General features: G+C 41.6%; 1 long non-coding RNA gene across 1 annotated transcript in view; it reads right to left on the bottom strand.

The window, feature by feature from the left end:
• The window catches only part of LOC125141517, a 45424-nt gene extending 28799 nt beyond the window's left edge, over positions 1-16625 (bottom strand). Inside the window, exon 1 of the long non-coding RNA XR_007140917.1 lies at positions 16468-16625. This is a non-coding gene — a long non-coding RNA (uncharacterized LOC125141517). The remainder of the gene's footprint in view (positions 1-16467) is intronic.
• Between the last annotated feature and the right edge of the window lie 1253 nt (positions 16626-17878).

Here is a 17878-nt window from a genome sequence, read left to right as displayed (position 1 = left end):
TTATAAACCTCCAAAGTTTATAATGGGAGTCTATGGGGAAAAAAGGCCACTTTGAGACCAGGTACCGGAAGTACCGGAACTCGGATCGCCAAGAAAAATAATAGCAACCAACTGCACACCAGGGTCTACAACATATCCGAATTTGGTTCATGTGGCTCGAAAGCTCTAGGAGGAGTTACAATTAATATAAAGTTGGCAAAGAATAATAACTCCAGTAGCATAACAGAATGTTAGCTTCTACAAAGATACTTATACTAAACAAGTGTCTTAATTGTTTGCTTATTAGATCAGAGTGAGCAGGAACGATCCATGCAGAATGAACCTGAACCTAAAAAGACGTCCCGACGAGAATGTCGGCACTGTTTGGGAATTAGCGTATAGGACCATAGAGATTACAGATTATAGATATACTGTATGGTAGAATGGTGCGGCGGTAATACGGTCGGAGGAACGAAACCTCCTGTTAGTGTTCTCAGGTTCCGCCATTCACGTAGAACTCATGTGGAATTTTTTTTGGCAGTGCAAAATACCTTCCAATTTACTATCATGCCCAATAAATGATATTATGTCCAAATCTTTATCCAAGCACACATAACTAAGTAAACCGTGTCTGAAAGAAAGTAAAAGAAAGAAGGATTTTTATTTCCTCTCAAAGTGAATACAAAATTCCAGTTCCCATGAACCAAATTGCACAGTATCTGTCTCCTCCGAGTGAAGGATGACAAAGCTAACCCAAATATAAACGAGTCTTAAGCTTGCCAGCTCAGCAAGAAAGAGCCAAAGCTCAGAAAACAGTAGAGAGACCAGAGCCAAAGCTTATCTCCTGCTTGTGGAAGCCAGCCTTTGTGCTTTTCCAAACCGACTAGGCTGCAGTTTTGTACTCAATTTGTTCACGATTTCACCATCGCTTCGATCCGCCACAGAGCTACAGTAAAACATTTGGCTAGTAAAATGGGACATAGTGCTCTCTACCAACATATAATGCCTCTGTAACCTGCTGGAACGTGAGAACACCAGCTGAGAGAAGCTTGCCGTCGACTTCCGTCCGTTTCGACGTTAGCATTTCGCTTAAACGTACGGAAATAATTCGGTTCTGGTGGATGAGTCATCTGGCTCTTGTTGTCATCCAGAGAAATAGAAAACAGCCTTATTGTCATTTAAAACAAGCTTTTCTACATACCTCCTTCACGGCTGTTAGAATAACAGGAAGGTTTAATCATCCGGACGTTGCAGCATCTACGGAATCAAACACAACAGCGTGTGTCATCATTTATCGGGAAATTAATCAACGACGGTGTGGTTTGACGCATTACCACAAACAAACACCTCGCCCTAAAGGATTTTATTCCTCTTATACAAAAGCAATCATCAAATATGAAATAATTCAGGCTTTTAATCAATTTGCAAGTATTCAGGTGTCATCGGGAATCGAAGCAGGATACACCCTGGACGGAGTGTCAACCCATCGCAGGGCACACACACACACACACTCTCATTCACACACACACACTACGGACAATTTTCCAGAGATGCCAATCAACCTACCATGCATGTCTTTGGACCGGGGGAGGAAACCGGAGTACCCGGAGGAAACCCCCGAGGCACGGGGAGAACATGCAAACTCCACACACACAAGGCGGAGGCGGGAATCGAACCCCCGACCCTGAAGGTGTGAGGCGAACGTACTAACCACTAAGCCACCGTACCCCCCCTCCCCATAATAAACTTTTTGTACAATATTTCTCATATTCTCTAAAGCTGCTTTGAGACAACGTCCGTTGTTAAAATCGCTATAGAAATAATTTAATTTAATTACTTCTAGCTCAATTTAATAACCGGTACATTACGTCGAAAAAAGAAAGCAGAAAGTCACTTTCATCCTGAAGACGCTTGAGATTTGTTCTATTATTAATCTTTGTTCAGTAATAAGACATTTTTTAATTAGTTTTTAATTCGTCTTAGTTTATGCAGCGTGTCCATAGGATACGTTAACAGTAGGTGATGTGATAGTTTCTGACAAGTCGAACTCGACCCCGGTGGCGTTAATAGGGATGCTTCGGTCACCAACATGTCTTCTCTTTATTGTTAATAATGTGTATATCTCCAGGCAGAATGGAAACCGACGTATGGAACGTTTTAAATCGGTATAAAAGAAACGAATGATTTAATCAAAACGTGTCTGGTATAAAATTAGTCAGGACACCGTTGGGTTTCTGTACGTAGAGTAACGTGACGCTGTGTTTAGCTGTTAGTCAGCAAGGTGAGGGAAAAATAGGAGAGACACGAGCCTTACGTATCGTACAAGCTAATAAGCACTACTGTGGAGTGTCACATCACAAGTAAATTCAATACACATCCAAACCCCAAAACAGGTGGGAATTTCGTTATTTTGTCCTGCGGGGAAAAGTTAAGATAAAGTTCACACATGAAGGAAGCTATTGAAGAAAAAACTGATCCAGACATGTTGAGGTCTTGGATGCAGTCCAAAATCTAATCAGTACAAACATTCAACCACTTGTTCTTGAGATTTCTTGTCCATTTCTGTGGAGCGTATGCGCTATAACGTCTTTGTGTGACAATAAAGAAGGAGGATTATTTTAGAAATGTGTTCTTGTTGTGACCTTCTTGTACTGTTTACACTCGTAATGATTTAATAATTCATTCATAGAAACATTGAAACCGATCGTTCTTGAGTTACTGTATATCACGAGCTCGGGATCGAAAACCTCGACCCAGACGCTGTAAAGCACCAACACTACCGTTCTGCCTGTAGGTAAACAAACGTAATTATACAAATGGACGCACTACACGAGTCATCTGTAATGTTCGAGCCACATTATTAGTGCTTCTGTAAACAGTTGATAAGCTGAAGTGTGTGTCGTGGAGTGAGGACGCCACTCAGTCTTGTTCATTACTGTGGTTCGTTTTAACAGTGTTACTAAAAAGAATGCGGTCAGGACGTGACGCTTAGTCAATTAACTGTGTGTGTGTGTGTGTGTGTGTGTGTGTGTGTGTGTGTGTGTGTGTGTCCAAAAGGGTGTGTACAGATGACGTCTTTGAACATCGTTGTGAAGTTTATAATTGCTTGACCTCACATACAGCTCAAGTTTTGTGGAGTTTTGTGGAACCAACTCCCTCCATTTAATATTTAATTGTACTTTAATTCAGCTTAAAGCACGGGTGAACTGGAGCTCATCGTTCTTTCGTTGAGCTTTCGTAGCACCGTCGCTGACAGGAATACAAGACAAGACAAAAGAGAACGAGATATCTGATTCTGAATTTGGAGGTTGGAGGTTAGATGTCAGATTTCCTTATTCAAAGCAACTCAGGTTTTTATCGCAATTGTATACAACCGAGTAGTTGAAGGGCCCAGAACTGGCAGCTTGGTGGACCTGGGATTCAAACTCACAACCATCCGATCAGTCCAAAACCTTCAACGGATCAGTATCAGGATAAGGACTAAGAAATAAAGGACCGACTCCGCCCACTCTCTACGCTACTAGTTAACCTTCTAGCCTAAATCGAAACCCTAAAAAACTTTGTAGGAGCGAATTGCAGGTGGATTTTAAACTTCTGACTGAATCCGATTTCCAGTTTCATTGTTTGTCCAAACACGTTGTTCTGAATCAGATCTGGAAGTATACCTCAGGTAGGAGCAAAATCTCAGTCCTGCCAGTCATAAATACAATCTGTCCTTTTAACAGAGTGCAGCCATCTGTGGACAACAGGAAGGACGAGCGGAGAGGAGAGAGAAAGGGAGGAGGAGAAAGAGAAGAGAGAAGGGAAGTGGGTGAGAGAATGAATGAGAGAGAGAGAGAGACGGATGAGAAGAGAGATGAGAGAAGATAGAGAGGACGAGAGAGAGGGAGGGAGGGAGGAGGGGGAGAGGGAGGAGGGGAGAGAGAGAATGAGAGAGAGGAGGGGGAGAGAAAGAGAGAGAGAGGAGGGGGAGAGAGAGAATGAGAGAGAGGAGGGAGAGAGAGAATGAGAGAGGATGGACAGAGAGAGAGAGAGAGAGAGAGAGAGAGGAGGGGGAGAGAAAGAGAGAGAGGGTGGGGAGGGGTTTACACTTCTAGCTATAATGCTGTAATTCAATGTAAAATGTTCTGCGATGTCTACAGTGGACTTTATTAAAGTATACAGCATGAACATCAAATAATCTAAGAATAAAAACAAAATATCTACAGATAATAAAGCCCCGCTTTAATTATGCCAATCATTCACTCAATAATCTATCCGAAATATGCAAATCCTTACATCAAGGTCAGTTTGCAATCACGCAGTAAGTGAGGACTTTCGTTTATTTATTTATTTACTTACTTACTTACAGGTTCTCAAAGCTCAACTTTACAAACAAGACAAAGACAAAAAGTCTAGTCAAGTGCTAATTCAGCGATCTGTCTAAGTCAGCGTTCAGCGCTCTACAGTTCTGTACATCCACAAAAGAATGAAAAGGTTTCTCAGCTCGGTCTCCTCTTACAAACCCAGACGCTACAGGCACAAGTTCAAATGGCGTCTGAACGCCCCGTGTTCTGGGTGGGCCTGAACGCTCAAGGTCGGCGTCAGCCTTCCTGACAACTTCTGATAATTCTATAATTATCCTTTATTAAAACGTCAGCTGCTGTGGCGTTAATTATACTGATTGGTGGGCGGATTGAGGGCCTGTCTGAAAACTTTCTTCTTAATCCTTTATTTATCACTTCTTTGAGCATAATGCTTGTGGAGCGCTGCTGAAATCTGAATCCCAAGGTTTAAAAGATATACAAACACAATCATGAATGACCAAGAGTTTAAAAAAATAAATAAATAAATAAATAAATAAATAAATAAATAATAATAATAATAATAATAATAATAATAATAATAATAATAATAAAGACTAGTATTAGCAGGAAGTTAAAAATATAATAATAATAATAATAATAATAATAATAATAATAATAATAATAATAATAATAATAAAGACTAGTATTAGCAGGAGGGTCCCAGGTTTAAAAAAAAACGACCTTTTCTACTAGGTTTCATTAAAATAATTGAACATTTTATTCTATTTTATATTAAATATGGAAAATGTACTGCCAAGTCACCATTATTCCTTTCTAATACTGGTTGCCATAGTAATAATGTATATCCATGTGTGGAGCAACTAGCATTCCAAATCTAAATGCTAAAATGTAATATTCGGTTTGAATCTAAATTTCTGCAGTTTATATACGCATCATGTCGTACAATACGAAGGAGAAGCAACGTGCGATCTTTTCCGCCCTCGACTGTCTTCGTTCCTGTCGGTAGGCATCGGTGCGACTGCACAACCATTCATTTTCCCAAACAAATATTTAACATACTGTTTATTTTCTCCATCCCATCTTCTACCCCAAGCATGCAAGCATCTTATGACCTGGTGCACGATTTCTCACCAAAAAGTCATGTGTACGTTTAAAAGAGCTTCAGACTTTAGCTAAAAATGTCTCATGTTTCTGCATTTTCCTGAAGCAGCTCGAGAATAACAAGTCATTCCATCCTCATTGATCTTTTTTTTGCCAGTCAGAGAGGAATATCGAGCGGCGAAGCCCACAGTCTGATCTTATTAAACATGCTCTCTGTGCGCAGGACGATACCGAGATCAGAAGCTGAAGTCATTTATCTTAATACACCCATAATGCATTGATTTTTCTGGGAAAATGTGTCCTATCAGTACAATAGTGGTTACTGGCTACCTGCTGATTGGAGAGGAACAAAAGAGAGAGGGAAAAATAAAGGACGGTGCAGACAGCCGGGCTGCCAAAACCTGTCCAATCAAAAGTCAAAGTTGTACAAGGGGCGAGTGTGTGCATATGTACGCGTGATTAGGTCAAGTACTGCCAGATGTAAGGAGTACCGGGGTCTGAAACACTCACTGTAGACCGTCAGGCTTGTTATACAGTGCAGTTGTGTGTGTGTGTGTGTGTGTGTGTGTGTGTGTGTGTGTGTGTGTGTGTGTGTGTGTGTGTGTGTGTGTGTGTGTGTGTGTGTCTGTGTCTGTGTCTGTGTGTCTGTCTCTGTGTGTGTGTCTCTCTGTGTGTGTGTGTGTCTCTGAGTGTGTGTCTCTGAGTGTGTGTCTCTGAGTGTGTGTCTCTGAGTGTGTGTGTCTGTGAGTGTGTGTGTCTGTGAGTGTGTGTGTCTGTGAGTGTGTGTGTCTGTGTGTGTGTGTGTGTGTGTGTGTGTGTGTGTGTGTGTGTGTGTGTGTGTGTGTGTGTGTGTGTGTGTGTGTGTGAGTGTCTGTGTGAGTGTCTGTGTGAGTGTCTGTGTGAGTGTCTGTGTGAGTGTCTGTGTGAGTGTCTGTGTGAGTGTGTGTGTGAGTGTGTGTGTGTGTGTGTGTGTGTGTGTGTGTGTGTGTGTCTGTGTGTGTGTCTGTGTGTGTGTCTGTGTGTGTGTCTCTGTGTGTGTGTTTCTGTCCGTGTGTGTGTGTCCCTGTGAGTGTGTGTTTTTCAGATTGACACTCACATTAACACAAACTCATATTCAGTGCCTCAGTCCTAAAACATTTCGGATTCTACTTCTTTAAATCACACATAAAAACACACACAAAAACGAATCAGACCAGAAGAGCGTATAAGCTCAGTATAAGCAAAACGCCACCGATTCCATACAAAACACACACACACACAAATCCTGGCTTCTTTGCCTGAAGTTGATTACAGAAGGCTTAAATAACTCAAACGAAGGAAATGCAGCTTAGATTCAAATCATTTTCATATGTTGCGGATCGAGTGTAGGCCCGTACGTCTGAGCGGAACACGCAAACGTTCAGCCAGCACCTGTTAAATCTAGCGTCGCTTTCCACCTGTCCTTTCATCCGCAACCAAATAAAGCAGCGGGACCGAGACGCGTCTTCATGTGGAAGTGAAAGCGAGAGACAAGAATCTACTGAGGTCAAGATAACCTTTTGGGTGAATGAGCTCAGGAATAAAGGCTCTTTCATGGAGGAATAAAGGAATCAAATCTGGATGTTACAATACAGAACAGACTGCACAGTCTAGCATCCTGAACATGACATGGCGAAAAACTTTAGGTATGGGCTGCGACCCGATATGACACACTAAGGTCTTTGTTTTTCTTCTTATTTATTTTATCCTCATCATCAAGCTAGTCTGCCAACTTACATTTACAGCATTTATTTTTTACAGAAAAATAATGAGCAATTGAGGGTTGAGGGCCTTGCTCAGGGGCCCCAGCAGTGTCAGCTTGGTGGACCCTGGGATTTGAACTCGTCACCTTCCGTTCAGTAGTCCAAAACCTTCACCACTGAACTTTCACATCTCTAACTTAATAATCATGTGTTTATTATATTGTTTGAGGGCCTTGCTCAGGGGCCCAGCAGTGGCTGCTTGGTGGACCCTGGGATTCGAACGCTTCACCTTCCGTTCAGTAGTCCAACACCTTCACCACTGAATGTCCACATCTCTAACTTAATAATCATGTGTTTATTATACTGTTTGAGGGCCTTGCTCAGGGTCCCCAGCAGTGGTAGCTTGGTGGACCCTGGGATTCGAACTCGCCACCTTCCGTTCAGTAGTCCAGCACCTTCACATCTGAACTTCCACATCTCTAACTTAATAATCATGTGTTTATTATACTGTTTGAGGGCCTTGCTCAGGGGCCCCAGCAGTGGCTGCTTGGTGGACCCTGGGATTTTAACTAGTCACCTTCCGTTCAGTAGTCCAGCACCTTCACCACTGAACTTTCACATCTCTAACTTAATAATCATGTGTTTATTATATTGTTTGAGAGCCTTGCTCAGGGGCCCCAGCAGTGACAGCTTGGTGGACCCTGGGATTCGAACTCGTCACCTTCCGTTCAGTAGTCCAGCACCTTCACATCTGAACTTCCACATCTCTAACTTAATAATCATGTGTTTATTATATTGTTTGGGGGCCTTGCTCAGGGGCCCCAGCAGTGGCAGCTTGGTGGACCCTGGGATTCGAACTCGCCACGTTCCGTTCAGTAGTCCAACACCTTCACCACTGAACTTCCACATCTCTAACTTAATAATCATGTGTTTATTATATTGTTTCCTTAACGTATTTTGCGCAAGTAAACGCTACGATAAACCCATCCAGCAATGAGGTAGCTTCTCGTTTGGCGTTGAGTTTATATCCGTTCCCACGGTGACGTCCGAGTCGTCTAGCGATCTTCACAGGATATGACATCACCAAACGAATAGAAGGAAAAGTGTAGTGCGGCGGTGCTTCGGGATGAACCGCAGGAGACCCGAAGGAGCTGCACGTCGTTAAGCGATCACACAAAAGTGGGCGTGGTCAGTGTGAGGCAGATTGTGTGAACCTCCATGCCATTCAGGGTAATTTAGGACCAGCGAGGCATACATGAGGAAGAGCGAGGAAGACTGATGCTTCAGTGGCTCCGTAAATCACTCTAGTGAAAGTTCAGCCCTGCTCCACTCGGATGATCTTAATGCCCCACCATGATGCACTCATCGCACACACATACACACAGGGGTGAAATAAAAATCTCATTATGTTCATGGACCTGAAGGTATGGGAGCCGTCTCTCATCTCCACCCGTAGCTGTGAATATTAAAGAGAAGGACTTGAGCTCTCCTACACACCCAGATCACAGGCTGGAGATTCACCCAAGGGGCTCTGAGGTGGAAATGAATTGCAATTACACTCGTCCGTTTCCCCTTCTCTCCCTCCCTCCACCTCTTTCCTCATCATTTCAATTTTTATGTGGATAGTTTTTCCCATCTCTCTCTCTCTCTCTCTCTCTCTCTCTCTCTCAATCCTCTGAAGCGGTGATCAGGAGCAGCATACATGATGTCATCATTCCTGCTTGTGTGTGTGTATATGTGTGTTTGTGTGTGTGTGCATTGCTGCCGCTATTAATAATGGAAATGTACAGTAGCGTACATCATTGTATGTGTGTGTGTGTGTGTGTGTGTGTGTGTGTGTGTGTGTGTGTGTGTGTGTGTGTGTGTGTGTGTGTGTAACCCTAGAGGAGAGGTCTTTTATTAATTTTTAGCAAGCTGCTCCTCTTTCCTCTTTTATTTATGAGACTGCGATGTTGCTGTTGCACAGATCAATGTTGCAAGCACACAGGATTACTGAAACAGATTCCGACTAAACCAGAAAACAAAACAAACAAAACAAACGTGTGTGTGTGTGTGTGTGTGTGTGTGTGTGTGTGTGTGTGTGTTTCTCGTTCAATTAACCTTCAAAAGACAGCATACACAGCTTCTGGGAGACATTTAGTATAAAGCCTTAAGGCAAAATGACTCAATTATTAAGTCCCTGATCTTATTTCAGTTTTAGTTCAGGCAACTGGACATCAAGGCTATAATAATAATAATAATAATAATAATAATAATAATAATAATAATAATAATAATAATAATACGTAATGAACACTGTTACATAGTTCGTTAATTATGCATGTTTTGTTTTGGTTTTCTTTTTCCTGTTAACTGTTGCTGTTAAATTGCAGTTACACTCAACCAACTTGTTTAGGAGGTTTAGAACCCACAGGGAGGTTTTGAAAATCAAACTCAGTTTATCTGTGTGTGTGTGTGTGTGTGTGTGTGTGTGTGTGTGTGTGTGTGTGTGTGTGTGTGTGTGTGTGTGTGTGTGTGTGTGTGTAACATGAGGGAATGGAGCTCAGAAGGGCAGGAAGATATTGATCTGAACTTGAGAGCGGCGGCTTTTCTGATCTCTGTTGGACACTGGAATCTCACTCACACACTCACACTCACACACACACACACACACACACACACACACACACACACACACACACACACACACACACACACACACACACACAGCCCTGGGGTGTAATCTGCAGCCTAGAGGGTACCCATGGCAACCGAAACGATCCTGACTTAAAACACAGCCAAGTGGATGTTTAGTCTTTTTTTTTTTTTTTTTTTTAAACTTACAAAAGTAATAAACCATCATTTTTTTCTCTCCTTTTTTTCCCCCCTCTTGCTTCCACTGACAATTAAAGCACAACCAGAACAGGATAAATAACAGGAATGCTCAGAAAGTCAAGGATGAAGGGATAAATAGAGAAAAGTAGTGTTATTCCAAATTAGTGGCTATTATTTCAGCCATTTACTTGTATCCTGACATCACTCAGTGAATCTGATCAAAAGCTTTCTCACCTTCAAGACTGTTTGTGCATGTGCACACACACACACACACACACACACACACACACACACACACACACACACACACACACACACACACACACACACACACATTAAATGAAGCTTTTTTGGGGGGCATAACGCCTGTCGGCTGTTCCCTTTGAACTTAATCATCAAGTGGCACACAAACGTACGTACGCGCCAGAGCTGCACGCATCGACGCCTCCGTCACTTTAAAGCTGCTTTAAGAGCAGCTGCTTTCAGTTTTAGCGCACAACCACGTTTCATGTAGCTAACACACGCTCGCTCATTTAAAGCATGTTCTCTTAGAAGCCTTACAGTGCAAATGGAAGCAGGACGGAAATAATCGACTCAGCTCAACACAGCTTAGATGTGATCGCAGCCAAATGAGTAGTAAAGGCTACTAAAGCTACACTAAAGCTGGTTAAAATTAAGTCTCTCGCTCTCGCTCACGCTCTCTCTCTTTAAATCAGTGCTGGTTTTCATAATTCTAATTTCTTTCTTTTTCTTTCTTCAATCATCCCTTCTGTGTTCGTGTGTGTGTGCCTGTTGCTCAATCTAATAATGAAGCCCATTGTGAGAGAGACTATTCAAAGGCTTTGCTCCATATCAAGTGCCTTTTCAAATCAGCCTTCTGCTCTACATGCAGACAACACACACACACACACACACACACACACACACACACACACACACACACACACACACACACACACAGCTTCTATAGATTACCGTAGGATAAAGACACAATACGTTTACATCCTTTATACCAAATCAGAGTTCTGACTTTTTTTTTTTAAGAGCTACTATTTCGATAACAATTCTCCGTTTCATTTTCACCGAAGAAGTTAACACAAGAGGCCAGAGGTTGCAAGACAAAAAGAGAATTAAAGTGTGCTGCATTTTTAAAGGATCACTGAGAGAGTGTGTGTGTGTGTGTGTGTGTGTGTGGTCCGAGTGCCTTTCTCAACCCAACCTTTTGGCACCAGAAAACTGGATTTGTTCTTGTTTCATTGACAAAAAACGTACTAAGCTTTTCAGCTGTGAGGGGTTTGGTACCTCCTCGAGAGACGGAGGCAAGAGGAACCGACGGGGTTGGGGAACGGAGACTGTTTCTGATTTGTTACTTGTTACTTGCATGATTCCCAACACTATTCACAGAGACACACACAAAGCAACATTTTGACCAAGGATGCTAACTATTTCAGAGAAAACACTGCGATTTATAATATATAATCTTATAATGGGATGTGGTGGCTCAGCTGGTTAAGGCTCTGGGTTGTGGATCGAGGTTCAAAGCCCAGCACAGACAAGCTGCCAATGCTGGGCCCTTAAGCAAGGCCCTCAACCCTCCCTGCTCCAGGTGTGCTGTATCATGGGCCCTGCACTCTGAGCCCAACCTCCTCAGAAGAATTAAACTGTGCTGTAATGTATATGTGGCCATAATAAAGGCTTCTATGCCCCGCTCTATTCTATTCTATTCTATTCTATTCTATTCTATATTAAATTATAACTATTTTTTGGTCACAGACACAAAAATAGAATTGGTGCCTGATTTGATGTGTCTATAAAAGTACATACTCTGTGCTTTAAAATGTGTAGTTTTTTACACCAGGGGTGATATTTTCATTTAAAAAAAAAATTATAAAAAATATATCGTTAAAGAAAATAGTGATGTCAAACCCATTTCTCCTCTCCGGGATGCCCCAAGTGCTTATCTCTGATTAGCGGTTTAGTTCTGAAAAAGTTTATAATTAAGTTAATTAAATAAGTTTATAACTAAAAAAAAAAAAATAAATAAAAAAATAAACACTAAAGTAATTCATGTGTTTATGTGGAGTGAAAATGTCCCATGTTGAGTTCTATTCTGCTGACAGAACAGAAAGCCATTTTACTGGGGGGAAAAAGAGGTGGGTGGAGGGTATGGAGATACTAGATAGTTTCGTTATTTAAAAAAAATAAATAAATAAAAAATAACTCCTATATATCAGTTATATATACGATAGCCATATATATATTATATTATATATAGCAGGTCACACCGGGGCTTTTCACTGAAATATTGTCCTCTGGTGTACTGCTATGCTGTAGAGAGCCTCTATACTGTAATTAATAAATGATTCAGAGGTAGACCGAGTTCCTGAATGGTTCATTGGAGCTTTGTTCGTGTTGTCAAAAACCACAATGAGCCATTTAATTTCTCAACCTGCAGTAAAATATCTTGTGGAAAACCAAACATTTGTTTGTCCTCTTTTATAACCAAATAGCAGAAACAATGATAAGAAAAGAACCATCTGGGTTTCATAAAATTCACATATACTACAGTATGTTTTAATGGGAGATAAGATTACTGTCCAAAGAGTAGGCTTCACTGGTGGGGTTTGCATAGAAAGGAGCGTTTGCATGGTCTACACAGATGCACGGATTCTCCATGTGATGATTGGGACACGTCTCAAAAGGACAGACCCTCATAACCAACTGTCGTTACTGACACAGTAAAGAACCTGACTGGATCTGAAACTTGAACAGATTAGCACAAGTCAGACTCATAATGTAGCATCTTTGTACATATAAAGATGTTTTATTAGTTGATTTTGTTTTTCCAAATATTCTTTAAAAAAAAAAAAAAAAAAAAAATTATATATATATATATATATATATATATATATATATATATATATATATATATATTCATTCATTCATTCATTTTCTCCTGCTTATCCGAACTTCGCGTCATCGGGCATCAAGGCAGGCAGGATACACCCTGGATGGGGTGCCAACCCATCACAGGGTGCACACACTCTCTCATTAACTCTCACACACACACACACACACACACACACACACACACACACACACACACACACACACACACACACACACAACGGACAATTTTCCCAGAGATGCCAGTCAACCTACCATGCATGTCTTTGCACCGGGGGAGGAAACCGGAGTACCCGGAGGAAACCCCCGAGGCACGGGGAGAACATGCAAACTCCACACACACAAGGCGGAGGTGGGAATCGAACCCCCAACCCTGGAGGTGTGAGGCTAACGTGCTAACCACTAAGCCACCGTGCCCCCATATACATACTGTATGATAGCTGTCACTATCTTCTTCAGTGGAATTGAGCTAGCTAGTTAAAATTACAAAAGTTACAGTAAGCAGGATGCCAGGCAGATAAAAACAGAACACATTCACACAATACACTCCAATAACAGACACTTGTTTTTCCTCATTATAAAATACACAAGCAGTCACTAATTCTGCCGTATCTGGAAGACTAGCTCTGATGTGCCACCACCTCCACGGGAGCAGGCAATTCAGGACATGTCCACTTTCTTCACTCATATCATCCTGCTTGGTCTCGGCCAACTCGGTAAATAAATTCCTAATCAAAACAGGCCAGACGTTTCCTCGTAGTGAAGCTAGATTCATTGAGGATACAAGCCAACCTGTCATCCCGAATGTGTGTCGTATTCAGTGGGGTGGCCGTGTGTACAGTAGTACAGGCTCATGCTGAGGATGCCAGGATTGCTGGTGACGGCCACGGCAGTAGTTCCCTTGGGCACGATGGAGCTAAGGGACTTTCAGAAGTGGGTTATCAGCCGGTGGCTGGATCCCAAATACAACAGGCAGAGACATGTCCTCATCTACACTAGCAATTCAATGCCTTCCTGACAAAAAAGGGTCCTACTGGAGAGCGTCAAAACGGATTCCTCCCACACTGGTACAGCATGTTACCATCAGGGATGGAGGTGGACAGGTTCCTTTACCGTGCACAGAGCTTCCTAAGGTTAAAGTGACTTACCTACTGGGAATGTACGGTAGACATATGGTAGATAGTGTGTATGGTCTGGAGAGTTTCATCCACACCCAAAATTGGTGCTACAAATTTGGTACAAGGTGGACCTTAAACAATGCCGCGTCAACACAGTTCTCCATATTGAGCCGAACTGCATGCTGGGACAGAATACAGTCGCCACTGGGGGGAATTGACACACTGTGGCATTTACAAAATCGAGAAATTTGCACCGATCTCACATGTTCCTCACTGTGCATCTTCTCTAGGTTGTACCAGTGTCATACATTCATCTCCAAACATTTACGTCCAAGGAATTTGGTAGACGCCTTTATCCAGAGTGACTTACATTTATTTATATAATTTATACAGCTGACCAATTGTGGGATAAGGGCCTTGGTAGCCCTGGGATTAGAACTAATGACTTTCAAATCAGGAGTCCAACTCCTTAACTACTGAGCCACAACTGCCGTCAAACAACTCAAACTCAAGGGGACAGAGACTTTACAGTGGTGCAGTAGGCATGTATTCAACACAGCACAGTGTGATTGCCGAGGAGGGCTGCATCTTCACCCCAAGTGGTGTCCTAAATGTGGGAAGGTGCAGGTGGACCTCTTGTTCAATGCCAAAGTCTAACTAATTGGCAACTTCTTTCACCAGGAGATGGACAACCATCTAGCTAGGACAGGATACATTGGCCAGTGTTAGGGTTATATGCCCCAGGACATGGCATTTGATATGGATGTGCCACACTAGAACATTTGCACTGATGCTACTGATGAACCCATAGTCCCTCCCAGTGGCATGAGTGTGACACTCATCTCTAAATACTTATTAACATGAGTCAATTCCTCAAGACAAGGACATTATGCGGATGACTCGTACTGTACCACGCCTGGGAGTAACCTAAGAAGATCTCGGGGAAAGGTCGGCTATGTGAAAGAGGTATTTTGGTAACCCTTTAGTGAGAAGCGGTATCGTACAAACCCCTTTAAATTATGTTATACAGATATTCATATTAACAAGATATTGTATATTTAGCGTAAACAGACCACCGGTGGACTTTCCCATCTCTCTTACTCTCTTTTCTCCAGTGTCTCAGTAACATGTGACAGGCTTTTTTTTTTTTTTACTTCACTCCAATCGTTATCCTTCTCAATCTTCTCCTCAGTCTCGCTCTTTCTTGCAGTGCTTCAGAAGGCACAGTGTGTAAACAGTAGACTACAGCGGTCGTGATAACATCTCTCTCTCTCTCTCACCATTCGTTTTTCTCTCCTCTCCTTGTGTCACTCTTTCCCTCTCTCACACACACACTCGACACAAGCATCGCATTGTTCTTCCATCCTCCTCTCTCGCTCATCTTTCGTTGCGCTCCGCCTTTCATCCCTCGACCCCCTCCGTGCAACCTTCTACCTGGTGCGAAGGAATAGGGGGATGAGAGAGGAGACGGTGAAGAGTACAGAATGACAGAACAGCAATGGAAGAGAAGAGTATCCTACTATCCACCGAACTCTTTGCAGACTAATTACCCTGTTAGATATTTACCACAAAACCTTGATGTCATGTAGAAAACGCAGCTCTACCGCGCTACAAAATCAAACTTATTTTGTTTCCTTCAAACATCACGAGTCAGATGACATGAAAAAAGTAACACAGTCAGTTTAAAGGATTAGCATTGCATAATAAATAGAGGCTTGCTAGCATTCCAAGCCAGCTAGTCATCTTTTCACGAACAGAAGACCATCTAAATATCTTTCAGGTTAAAAGTTCAGCTTAGCGTATGTGCTGTACTAGTGTGAGAAAGAATGTGTCCTCAAACATACCATGAGGTGTTGAGATTGAGTGCACGGTGCTGTTCTTTGTTCTAAAATAAAAGACTTAAATCGTTAAAACGTCGCTTTCTTTATTCGGTTCGGTCACGTGTGAGTAAACTGTCCAGTCATTGGTCAGAATACACCAGTTTATGTTCTACTCATAGCTCTCATCCATCCAAACGGAGCTCTGTGAGATTGTTATGGCTTTCATTGAGCTGTTACGGTTTATCAGGTTCGTCTGGAAAACATAGTTTAAATTCCCCAGTTTTATAGAAGAGCCATTATACATCGTCGAATAAAGGTGTGAAAGGTTGTTTTGGAGCTGCCATGATGTGCTCAGAGAACTCTACATCACCAAAGATGAGAAACGTTCCCATCGTGCATTGGTTTTGCTGGTTGTCTCAGTCTGGTAATTTTCTTGTGTATCTCTGTCGGATTCTTGTGATCACGTAGGTCCAAAAAAAAAAAACAAACAAACAAACCAAGGAACAAAACACACCTGTTTCTGAAATCAGGTGTGAAATAAAACTGTTTTAGAAGATTTATGTGCGGTGCAGGAAATTATTTTAATTTCTTAATAGAGTGTAAATCTAAAATTTTGTCACAGATACATGAACACTGATAAAGAACCACAAAAAACTTCATTATGTTCCTGTCTCAGAAGATGAAGTGATTTGAAATCTACCTGTTTCCGACGACCAAGCCAAGCAAAATCCTTTAAGTTATAATTCACCGATTAAAAATATATATATAAGAAAAGCTTCACTGTTATCAAGGAACAACTATTTAAAATGGCTGAAGGAAACTTCCTGAGTTCTTCAAACCTTCTGTTTGGTTTTGTGGCTAGTGCCTCTAGTGGTCAAATGCTGTAAAAACAGTCTGGAAACTCGATATATCTAAATATTCATCTTAACCCAAAGTACGAGGACACGACATACGTGGACACACCCGTAAATCCGATAAAAAATGTCTCATCGGTTTGTTTGGGCTGATAAGTTATCACTAAATCTGAAATCAGGATGTTGAATATTTAGTGACAGTTAAGACATGACAAAAGAACCTTCTAAATAATGACGAAACAATTGCATTTTTTTTTTCTACAGAGCTTAGGATCATATCTGAAGAACAGCACGTACACTTTGTTTATATATATGCATAAAGAAACCTACCAAAAGGAACTCGATGTATGAAATATTCCTTTGTGGGGTTTTTTTTTTTGTTGTTTTAGCTTTAGCATTGTTTTAATCAATGCTTGATTGATACCACTTCTGCATCCAGCTCAGATCTTTTCTGGCAATCAGTTCATGTTTGTTGTGTGTATCAGGTCAAACAGAATCTACATGAAGGGAATCTGAAACTGGAGCTCGAGCTAAGGTATGAGTCCCGTGTCGTACGAACGTGTTTACACATGCACAACTATTCGAGCATTAATCTGGGGAGATCATCCTGGTGGCAGCTGATGGAACGTAATAGCGCGTCGACTCTGGGAGAAAACTCAAACCTGTCACTGACTCACAGTTTCATTCTCCTGCGTCACTGGGAACGTTTGAGAAGATTTGACAAGGAACGACAAAAACTTACATGTATTTTTCATGCCGTTTCTGTAGCTATAGTATCAAAACAAGTCAGGGGTAAAGAATGCGAAACGCTTTACACCTTGTTCGTCGGTAGTTATTCACCATTTCCTAGGCGCAAACATTTGGAACATCGCTGTGGTGTTTTTTTTTTTGTTTGTTTGTTTGTTTTTGTTCTTTTATGTATGTAAAGATATATGCAAATACAAACAAAACAGACGCACACTTTATTTCTAGCCATGCATGAAATAAAAGCGCTTTACTGGGTCATGAAGTACTCGAGCTGTGGTGCACCAGTTGATGGCTGCTGCTTTAAGGTGTAACACAATATTGAGATACAGACGTCACAGTAAAATACCGACAACTTTTGCTGCAATTTCACTAGAACCTGACTATTTATGTTGTGAATTAGTAAAAGTAGCTTTTAGCATTCTTGACCTTCATGGTTGGTGGGTTGTGCCATACTACGCTAATCACCAAAGCTGACACAAATCAATAAGAAGATGAAGTCCATATTTTTAT

The sequence above is a fragment of the Tachysurus fulvidraco genome, chromosome 6, assembly GCF_022655615.1.
Source record: "Tachysurus fulvidraco isolate hzauxx_2018 chromosome 6, HZAU_PFXX_2.0, whole genome shotgun sequence".
In the NCBI taxonomy this organism is placed as follows: Eukaryota; Metazoa; Chordata; class Actinopteri; order Siluriformes; family Bagridae; genus Tachysurus; species Tachysurus fulvidraco.
The sequence above is the reverse complement of the archived record's forward strand: the minus strand, read 5'-3'. Positions and strand labels throughout refer to the sequence as shown.